Source organism: Heterocephalus glaber, unplaced genomic scaffold, assembly GCF_053883595.1.
Source record: "Heterocephalus glaber isolate CG9 unplaced genomic scaffold, H.glaber_assembly_v1.0 deba00001719, whole genome shotgun sequence".
NCBI classification, from domain to species: Eukaryota; Metazoa; Chordata; class Mammalia; order Rodentia; family Bathyergidae; genus Heterocephalus; species Heterocephalus glaber.
The window spans coordinates 4,259,947-4,269,964 of record NW_028258432.1 but is presented as its reverse complement, the minus strand read 5'-3'; the positions used below and the strand labels follow the sequence as shown (position 1 = coordinate 4,269,964).

General features: G+C 43.5%; 1 non-coding gene and 1 pseudogene across 1 annotated transcript; both read right to left on the bottom strand.

Annotated features, from left to right (window-relative positions):
• Positions 1-735: 735 nt before the first annotated feature.
• On the bottom strand, positions 736-1,435 carry LOC101705690 (small ribosomal subunit protein eS8 pseudogene; annotated as a pseudogene).
• Positions 1,431-1,498, bottom strand: LOC147821736 (small nucleolar RNA SNORD55/SNORD39). Its single transcript, XR_015446642.1, has one exon. It is a non-coding gene; the product is annotated as a small nucleolar RNA SNORD55/SNORD39 (small nucleolar RNA).
• Between the last annotated feature and the right edge of the window lie 8,520 nt (positions 1,499-10,018).

Below are 10,018 nucleotides of genomic sequence, written 5' to 3'. Positions count from 1 at the left end.
TTAACTTGTGAGTGTCAGGTATTGTGTTTCACCAGCAAGAAAAGTAACTAAGACAATATTAACAAAATATATATTTATAATTTGTAAAACATTTAATAGGTCAAATATATTACCCTTTATAAGCCTTAAGAAGCTAAGAATGCTTGAATTTATATCTAACAACTTTAACTTACATTCTGTGATGACTATTTTTAAGCATTAATTCCACTTATATTTATTAATTTACTCATTTTAACAATGTCTTTAGATTTCTCATGAGAATTAAAATGTAGTATATTTAACCTTCTTAAGCTACCTATATATTATAGTATCTTTAACCAAGGAAAAGCTCTTCAAGTTATTTCACACAAGAAACAATGTACATTGCATTTATAAAATCAATATTTTAAGAATAAATGTCACTTGATTGGCTGACAATCTGGATAAAAACATATCACCACATTTAAAGACAAATTTACCCTTTACCAATTTATATTAGATTACTGTTAAGCATGTGTACAAAAACCATTCGGGTTAATGTCATGCATGTCTACTTATTCATAAAGCCAACTTATATAAAATTTTGTAGGATAATGTATAGAGATAGATAGATAGATAGACCTGAAGGTTACCACACAATAACATACCTATTAACCTAAGTCACATAACCTTCATATTACCAAATTTATATGCAAGGTTCTTTTCTTTTTAAACAATAAACCCCTTTATTACATGAGCTATACCAGGAGACAGGACTCATTTGCCTTTCCCGGCCTTAATTTTCCTTAGATGGAACTCCAGCTCCTCGCCCTCTAGCACATCTGCTCGGCCACATTGGCCCGGTCTTGACGCAATGCAGGCGTGAAGTGTGCCCTGATGGAACTGCTCCTCCAGGGGACTGATGATTTTGGCATTCTTTTTCCTTTCATCATACTTGTTTTGAATTTTCTTTGATCGATTCTTGTTTAAAAATCTCTTCTTCCTCAGGAATCAGCATGGCACCCTTCTTGTGACCCAGGGGCAGTGCATAGTGAGATTCGTACCACTGCCGGTGGGGCGTGCTGTCAACGAGCACAATGCAATTCTTCACCAGGGTCTTGGTGCAGACCAGCTCATTACTGGATGCAATGTAGACAACATCAGTGATCCTGTTTTTTGAGTACAGCACTCAGAGCCCCAGGAGAAGTTCCCCAAGTTCAGCCTCAGGACATGGTACTTCTTGGTGCCTCCTCGAACGCAGACTGTGTGTATGAGGCGGGGGGAGCTGGCGGGGGGCAATCTGAGTGTTGGCAGCAGGACGACCCAACTCATACTTCTGCTTCTTGTGGTAGGGCTCTCTTTGGCCCCCAGTCTTGTGGCGCTTGTGCCAGTTGTCCTGAGAGATGACTGCATGCGGGAGCGGAGCAGAAAGCTTGAGCCATTCAGGACTCTGGAGCCCCGCACCCTCTGGCCTCATGCTCAGCTCTCCAAGGTTGGCTTCCCCACTGCTCGGTAGAGAGGCAAGGTTCTTATATGCAAGTATTGTGTCAACCTTGAGCTTACCAGTTTTTAACCTCTAATGTTTTAAGAGAGTTTGGTAACCTTTGAATTTTAGTATAACCATTTTTTGGAAGACCATGAACTAGCCAGAAGTTTATAAGGGTGAAAGTAAAAATAAAGGATAAAGTTGATAAGAATATAAAATTTTTAATGAAGCAGCTGCAGATACATTAACCAGTTATCAAGAACAGATTAACATGCTGATGGACAAAATACATAGAACGTATAAAACAATTACATTTAAACAGTGCGCTTTTAGATGTATTGGCCATGTTAAATTATAAAATCCATTTTCTTAGTTTTAGTTTTATAACTATAGACTAGTCAATTAAAACTTTCCCTGGGGTGTGTCAATATAACCCTTCTTTTTAACGTAGATCATAACAGTTTTTCTATAATACTCTGAGCTACTGGGAGTACTGTTTGTTGTTGTTGTTGTTGTTATTAGTTAACATCATAAACTTAAAGCCAATAAAAGAAGGGAAAGAAAAGCTCTAAATTTCTTCCTACTTACCAATATCTATTTTACATTTTAGTCCTTATTTACACTTTCACTTTCTCACTCCAGAGAAACAATGCAATATTTAAACATGTGTGTCTGATTTCTTTCACTTAAGAATATATTCTCCAGGTGCATCCATTTACCAAGAAATGTCTCAAGTTTGTTCTTATTCATGGCAGAGTAGTACTCCATTGTATATAAAAAAAACACATCTTCTTTATTCATTCATCAGTTGATGGGCATTTGGGCTGTTTCCAAGATTTAGCTACTACAAATTGTGCTGCTATAAAAAGGGTGTGCATGTATCTCTGTGGTATAATGCTTTTAACTCTTTGGGGAAGATAATTTTAACATTAATTATTGCTAACTTCTTTCCATATTAAATACATTTATAGAGGACTCTCAAAAAGAAAAGAAAAGAAAAGCAGTAAATTGCTAGATGGAATCTTTGTTCATTTTCCCTCCTTTTAGAAGACCAAGCTGGAAGCTTGTCTCTACTCTTTAAATTTGGAGGAATATAGAGAAAAATTAACCTTTTAATATCTTCCAGCTTAAGTCAGTCCCATGTTAAAAAAATATAACCTAAATGTGATATTTTGGACACAAATATTATTACTCATAATCATTTAAGATGCACTACATGCTGTTAAGATTTCCTTTGTGTACTTTGCAAAGAGGTACAGAGAGAAAAATTAGAAAAAAAAAAAGACAGAGAGAGAGAAAAGACAGAATCTCAGGACCAGATTTTCCAAATGGGAACCTCCTTTTTATGACCCAAGGGCTGAGTTTGGGGAAAGCAGGGGGGAAAAAAAGCAAAGAGAAGCCATCACCTGGACTTAATAAAATTGCAGTTGTGATGCATCTTTTAACTTCTGCCACCAATTGAAAATGTCAAAAGACAGAGTCCTAGGAGGCTTCTAAACCTACCCTGCCCATAGAATTAATTTTCGGGTTCACTGACTCCCATTGCAGAGAAAGAACTTTTCCAACATATCAGTAAGAGGCATAAAGGGATTTATTAGATATAAATTTGAAAAGCACACACTCTAAGAAATAGAGTGCATGCCATCAAGAGAGAGAGAGACACACTACACTTTGGATCTGGGTATATTTATTTGTTTGGGATAGAAGAAATCTGTGGAATTTGTGACTCTGTAGGAGGATCTGTCTTGAATCTTGGAAAAGGCTGGCCCACCTGCAGAAAGATAATGGCCTCTTCATCAGGAACAAATTATTTTACAGGTGAAAATAGGTGTTTTTTTCACATGTGAAAGTTGAGTGTTATGACCTCTGTTGATGTCCCCCCAAAGCCTCATGCAGTGGAGCTTTTTCTGGAATTGATTTATGGTGCAATGCTAGGCTCAAGGACACTAGGATTGAGGGTGTGAATGTTACCCACCCTAAGTAATCTGCATAAGATAAAAGGGGCATGAAGACACTGTTGAAGGCACCTCTCCCTTCCCTTGTTGCTTTTGCTGTCTTCTGCTGCCATAAACTCCCCTACCCTTTCTTAGAGCAAGATGATTATGGACTGAAACCTCTTTGACCTCTAGACCAAATAAACCTTTCCTCCTTTAATTTTGAGCATCAGGTATTTTATTTCAGCAAGAGAAAAAGTAACTAAGACAAATGTGGTATTGAGAGGGGGGTTGTAGCTGTGACATTACCCAGTGTAGGGTGCCACTGTATGATGTGTCAAAGCCTGGGCATCTGAGGGCACCTGAGGACACTATCTTGTTTTTTAGTGCAGGTGCACAATGGGGCTTCATTATATAACAATGCATCAGCATAGACAGCCACACAGCCATGCAAAGTCTCAGGTGTTTTGTCTCACTATGTCTTCATAAGCTGATAACAGCTATAAGTGCTGCGCTATAAGATAAAGTTTTGTTCCTGCATTCTTGTGGTACATGCTCCATGCATATTCTTTTCTTTGGGAACCTCTCCTGACCAGGTCCCTGTTCAGCCAACCTGACCCTGACACTTGGCATAGTCAATTGCAGGATGGTCAGTTGAGTGTCCTCACTTTGGCATCTGAGGAAGCGGGGACAGACTTCAGGGAGAAACCCCAGGGAGCTACTGCAATGCAACCCTTTGCCTCGCTCTGGTGCCAGCAGCAACTTTCTTGGCAGCAGCTTGGAAATCTCCCAAAAACTGGGAGGCAGCCTGACAACCAGAGATGTTTTACAGGGTTTGGAAATGCTAGACATAAATTCCTCTCCCTACAGTGAATCCGTGGGGAGGGTGGCCTGGTTGTTGTGTAGTCTCTTCCTCCATGTAAGACAGGAGTCAGAAGAGCTTGGACAGCAGGTGAACCAATTGGAACAAACCAAAGAGAGCTTGGAACAATGCGTGGCAGCTGCAGAAGACATGTTGAAGGGTGTAGAGAGCACTACTTCCTCTCAGAGCATAATGACCCACTGTCCAGAAAAGGGTGGAGGTGACTAGTGGGTCCACCTAGGCCTACCCATTACACAACACATATGACCTACACAGCTATGGAGCTGTGGGAATCAGCAAAATAGTTGAAGCAAAGGGTGAGTGAGACAGTGCTTGCATGACTGCTATGGCTCTGGGATGAAGGGGCTGACAACACAGAGTTAAATCAATGGGAAATGACCCAATTAGCCAGTATAGCCAGCACCCCTTCTATGCACCAGATATTGTAGGATGTGCAGAGGCTGGCCTGAGGAGTGGGTAACTGTACTATGATAAATTGGCTGATGGCAGCATCCTGCATGCTTTGGACAAACCTGGGTGACTTGCCAGAAATGGACAACCTATCTGGACTTGGTAGGTGTGCTGCATTAAATGGGTATGCCACAGATGATATTTGGTGCTCGTTATAGTAGTCCTGATGAAGAGTTGCTCAAGCATGCATAAAAGATCTGATCCTGGCCAGCAGCCCAGCCAACACATTTGGCACAGTGGTAGCCCTACTAGGACTTTTTGTACATCACCAGAGTCATGATGCAGTGGACTCCTTGGTGCATCTGGGTGATGTAGAGGTGAAGTACCAGGCTAAGGCAAGACCAGTAAATAGCCAGCCACCAAAGGAGAAGAGATGAGCTGCCTCAGGATGAACAGGACCAAACCCACAGGGGCAAATGCTTGGTCCCTTGAAGGTAAACTGATGCCAGATCTGGGCAGACCTGATAGCAGCTGGCTTAGCTGCAGGGAAGCTGGATGGCCAGCCCTTGGATGTGTTGCTGGTTGTGGAAGCAGTTGTCCCCTGACCAGCAATACTGGCCCATGGGCCCGAAGGTAAAGGCAGCACCTGTGAAGCAGGATGAGCTGGTGTTAGCAGTTTTTATCCAGACTAGGAGACAGGCTGAGGTACCCAATTGCTAGGGACCCCAGAAGACCACAGGCCACATATGGAATTAACTATTTATTGGTCCCCCAAAAATGTGCACCGTGTACTCGTCGTGGTGGATACCAGAGCCAAGTCAACCCTGATTCACGGGAACTGAGACCATTTCATAGGACTCACTGCATCCTTAGAAGGGTATAGAGGTAACTGTATTATAGTCTGGAAGGACAAGGTGACTTTGGGCATCAGGTGTTTGGTCCCATGTCCCTATGATGTTTATGTTTCCCTAGTTGCTGAATACATATTGTAGGTGGACATATTGACTGGGCCAGGTTAGACACCACAAAAGAATTCCTTTTGTGGATTCCTGTGATAAAAAACATTGTCTGAGGACGTCCCCATAACACATTATTGACTCTGCCCCAGGCAATGCAAGTTGTGTGTGCGAAGCAGTGCCACCTGCCTGGGTGTCATGAGGAAGTAGGACAGACTTTTGAAATTGGAAGAAGCAGGAATGATACACCCTGCACAAAGTCCTTTCAATTCACCAGTTTGACCTACGCAGAAGCCAGATGGGACATGGCAAATGACTGTGGACTGGCAGGAACTAAACAATGTGACTCTTCTGTTGCATGCAGCTGTACCTGATATTGCTGACCTGATTGACCAGCTCACCCTGAGGCTGGATTGATACCACTTTGTAGTGGACCTGGCCAATGCATATTTCTCTATTGCTATCATGTCTGAGAGTCAGGATCAGTTTTCCTTCACCTAGGATGGCAGACAATGGACTTTTCAACTGTTGCCACAGGGCTATTTGCATAGCCTTACTTTGTGTCATGGTCTGGTGGCTCAGGATTTGGCCACCAGGACCAAGCCACACTCTGTGTCTTTGTTCCATTTATACTGATGCTGTCATGTTAACTTCTGATTGCCTTTCAGATTTGGAAACTGCTGCACAGTCTAAAAGAAGCTTTGCTGGCCTGGAGGTGGTCTATCAATGAAGACAAGGTATCTGGCTTATCTGTCAAATTCTTGGGTGCTCTTGGTCAGGTAAGACAAAATAATCAGTGATGCAATTAATGATAAGATCCAGGCATACCTTAGACCAACAACTGTACACCAATTACAAACATACACGGACTTGCTAGGTTTCTGGCAGATGTTCATTCCAAACCTAGCCACCTTCTTGCACCCTGTATACCAGATGACTCAAAAGGGTGCAACACGGGACTGGACTGACACAGCAGAAGCTGCATTCCAGGACTCAAAGGGGACAGCCGTGCAAGTATATGCCTTTTGAGTCATTGACCCCACCCTGCCTTTCACCCTAACTGTGAACGTAAAAGAGGTTGGGTTTGGCTGGGGTTTGTGGCAAAAGCAGGGAAAGTGGAAGCACCTTATTGGCTTTTGATCACAGATGTGGAAAGGAGCAGAAAGTAGGTATTCCTTGATTGAGAAGCAGTTGGAAGCAGTATACACTGCTCTACACACCTGTGAAAGAATCATAGGGCAGCAGACTGTGGAAGTGCCGACTAAGTATCTAATAGAGGACTGGATATGCACATGAATGTTTTATACCAGGAGTGGAGTGGCCCAGGCCCCCACCCTGGCATGATGGGGAACAAATCTACAACAGAAAGCCTATTTTTTGGCCAGGTGGTTATCAGCCAAACTGGCAGTGATTCTGAGACCTATGACATACATGGCCCAAGAAACCATATAAGATGATAAACTACCACTTATGACCTCTAGTCCCAATGTAGAAGGGAAGGAGAGACCCCCCCAGCTAAGACCTGATATACTAATGGCTTCAGTCATGACACAATCCCACAATGGATGGCAGTCACTGTCTAGCCCAGTATGGAGACACTTTGATCCTCCCTGAACTAGAACCTATGTGGCTAGGGATTCAGTAGTACCAATGGACTTGGAAATGGTGCACAGATCTCCCGTGGAGAATTGGATGTTCCTCTAGGATCCCTGGGGGGGAGGGATATACTGTTCCACAGAGGTGCAGCTCTGGATTTCAACATGGTCCCTGAAGGCCTAGGTATCCTCCCCACCCAAAGGACTACCAGAGTAAAGGGAAGTGACAATGTGGCTGCTTGGCTTATTCCCTGAATGGTGACAGTCCTGGCTCCAACCCCCTTGCCTGCAATTGGCAACTGGGATACAGGTCTGGCATTCTAAATCAAGAGGTAAAATGATCTCAGCCACCATTCTATCAAAGGAGGAACATGTGGCCTGCATCCTCTCCAAAGGCAAGACCTCTCTATGATGGTTTCTCTTTCTACCCTGTCCTTCCAAACAGGATGAGTCAAGCTAACAGTGTCATCTCTGGAGCACATACATTTATTTGTGTTCACCAACAGATGCACTGTTGGGTGTGCACTGAACTCCTCATGGACAAAGCTAAAGGCTTTCTGTGGAGAATTGTGCCAGAGTCCCTGTGCAATTGGACAGACTGGCCACAGCAGAACCAGATTCGACCCACCAGGGATTAGTGATACTGGGCTGTCAAGGTACTGATCCAGAAGAGCACAACCACCTCACAAGGACTGGGACCTATGATACATAATGTGTGGGGATGTGTGACAAGGAATCAAGTAATATTGTTAAATATTGCCCCACTATGTATTGAACAAGTCAATGTGTCAGTGGGAAACCACACACCATACATGTGTAACAACACATTAAGGGTAAATAACACAAATGCCTGGTGGGATTGCCATAAATTTATAGGTGCAGTGCCCACTGATTGGCCTATGACAGTTGCCTTATAGGTCTGTGGCACAATGAGTTGGCCATACCTCTCCATGCACTGGACAGGGTACTGCATCTGGGGGTTTCCCTATATTAAGGGTACTATTGGATAGACACACCCCATAATTGGGATGCTGTGTATCACAGATGGAACGGTTTCAAATGAGTGGCCTGCTGGTTCTATCCTATGGCAATATGGTGCCAGGATCAGGGACTATAGATCTAGCCCTCCAAGTTGACACTCTAGCTCAACATATGGCACTGGTCCTAAATATCACATGCCAGTCTCTGATGTTGCTTGTGCATGAAACATCCCAGATGAGAAAGGTGGTGTTACAGAACTGTATGGCTCTGTAGTTGCTGACTGCAGCTCAGGGAGGCACTTGTGCCCTCCTACACATAGAACTCTGTGTTTTTATTCCTGACTACCAGGACCAAGTGCAAGAGAACTTGTGAGAGATTGACACAGAGGTGTCCACCATCCTGCAACAAGAGCCCCTGACCTAGTGATAGAGGTGTCCACCATCCTGCAACAAGACCCCCTGACCTAGTGATGGGAAGCCCTGGGATCCACCTGGCACTGAGTGCCTCTCAATGGTGCTTGAATAGCAATGGGTTGGTGGTTATGTGTTGTTCCTTGTATTGCTTTTGTGGGCTTTGAGCACAAGGAGAAACCTTGTGTGCCATTTGTAAGAAGTGGCAGACCCCTGATCTTTGAAAGGATGGAATGTAGGGGGCTGCTGTGAGACGTATCAAAGCCTGGGCATTTGTGGCCATTTGAAGGCACCTGAGGACACAACCCTGTCATTTAGCAAAAGTACGTGATGAGTCTTTGTTATATAATGATGAATCAGTATAGACAACCACACATACACTACACAGCCATGCAGGGTCACAGGTGTTTTGTCTCGCTATGTCTCAGTAACCTGACAACAGCCACTATAAGTGCTGTGCTATAAAATAAAATTTTGTTCCTGCATTCTTGTGATATCTGTTCCCTGCATGTTCGTTTCTTTTGGGAACCTCACCTGGCCGGGAACGCATTCATTTCAATATCTTGCCATGAGGCTCAAGAGCCTTTGGAACTGGCTTGTGGTAAGGGGAAGAGTTAAGAAAGGTTTGGCAGACTTCTGGGAAGATGGCGGAGTGGTGAGCAACAGAGAAAGAGCTTCTCTGAGGTCCTGGAACCCAGGAAGGATCTGAGGCGAGTATTGAAGTCTATAGGGAGAGTGAAGAGAGAGACTTTAACAAAGTGAAGGAAGGGTCCAGTGCCTGAGCCTGGAATCTCAAGAGGGAACAGTGGGCCAAAGCTGCAGACAAACAGTGACTACTGATAACCCCAGAGGCCTCCAAGGTGAAACGCACCAGTGGAATGCAGCAGTGGACTAACCAGACTGCAGCTGCTGGTGAGTTATCCAAATTGCAGATTCCGTCTAGTGACTTCTGGTGCCTTGGTGTGGGTGCTGAGTTCAAGTCAGCAGAAGGTCAGGAAGCAGAGGTAATAGACACGTAGTCTGCTGTAGGCTCAAAGAATATAGTTCCAGCCTCATAGCCAGAAACTGGCCTGAACCTCAGAGGAACTAAAGGGGCAGGCTTGCTGAGATTATCCACCACCTCACCATAAAGCTGGAGCTAGCTTGTTGGGATTAATCAGTTTAGCTCTGGACTCTGTTTGCCCACATTGCCTAACAGTAAAAGGAGAGACACTTTGAATTGGATGTCTTTGGGTTTTTTAATCTTTTTTTCTTTTTTTCCTTTCTCTTTCTTTTTTTCCTACTTTCAACTTTTTATTTTGGTTTGTTTAGTTTTTTCTTGATTGATAGTATTTTGTTGTTGTTCTGTTCTGGGTTTTTTTTAGTTTTCCTCTTCTTTTTCCCACCTGTCTTCACCAGTTTCCTAAAGTTTGTCCTACAGCCTTG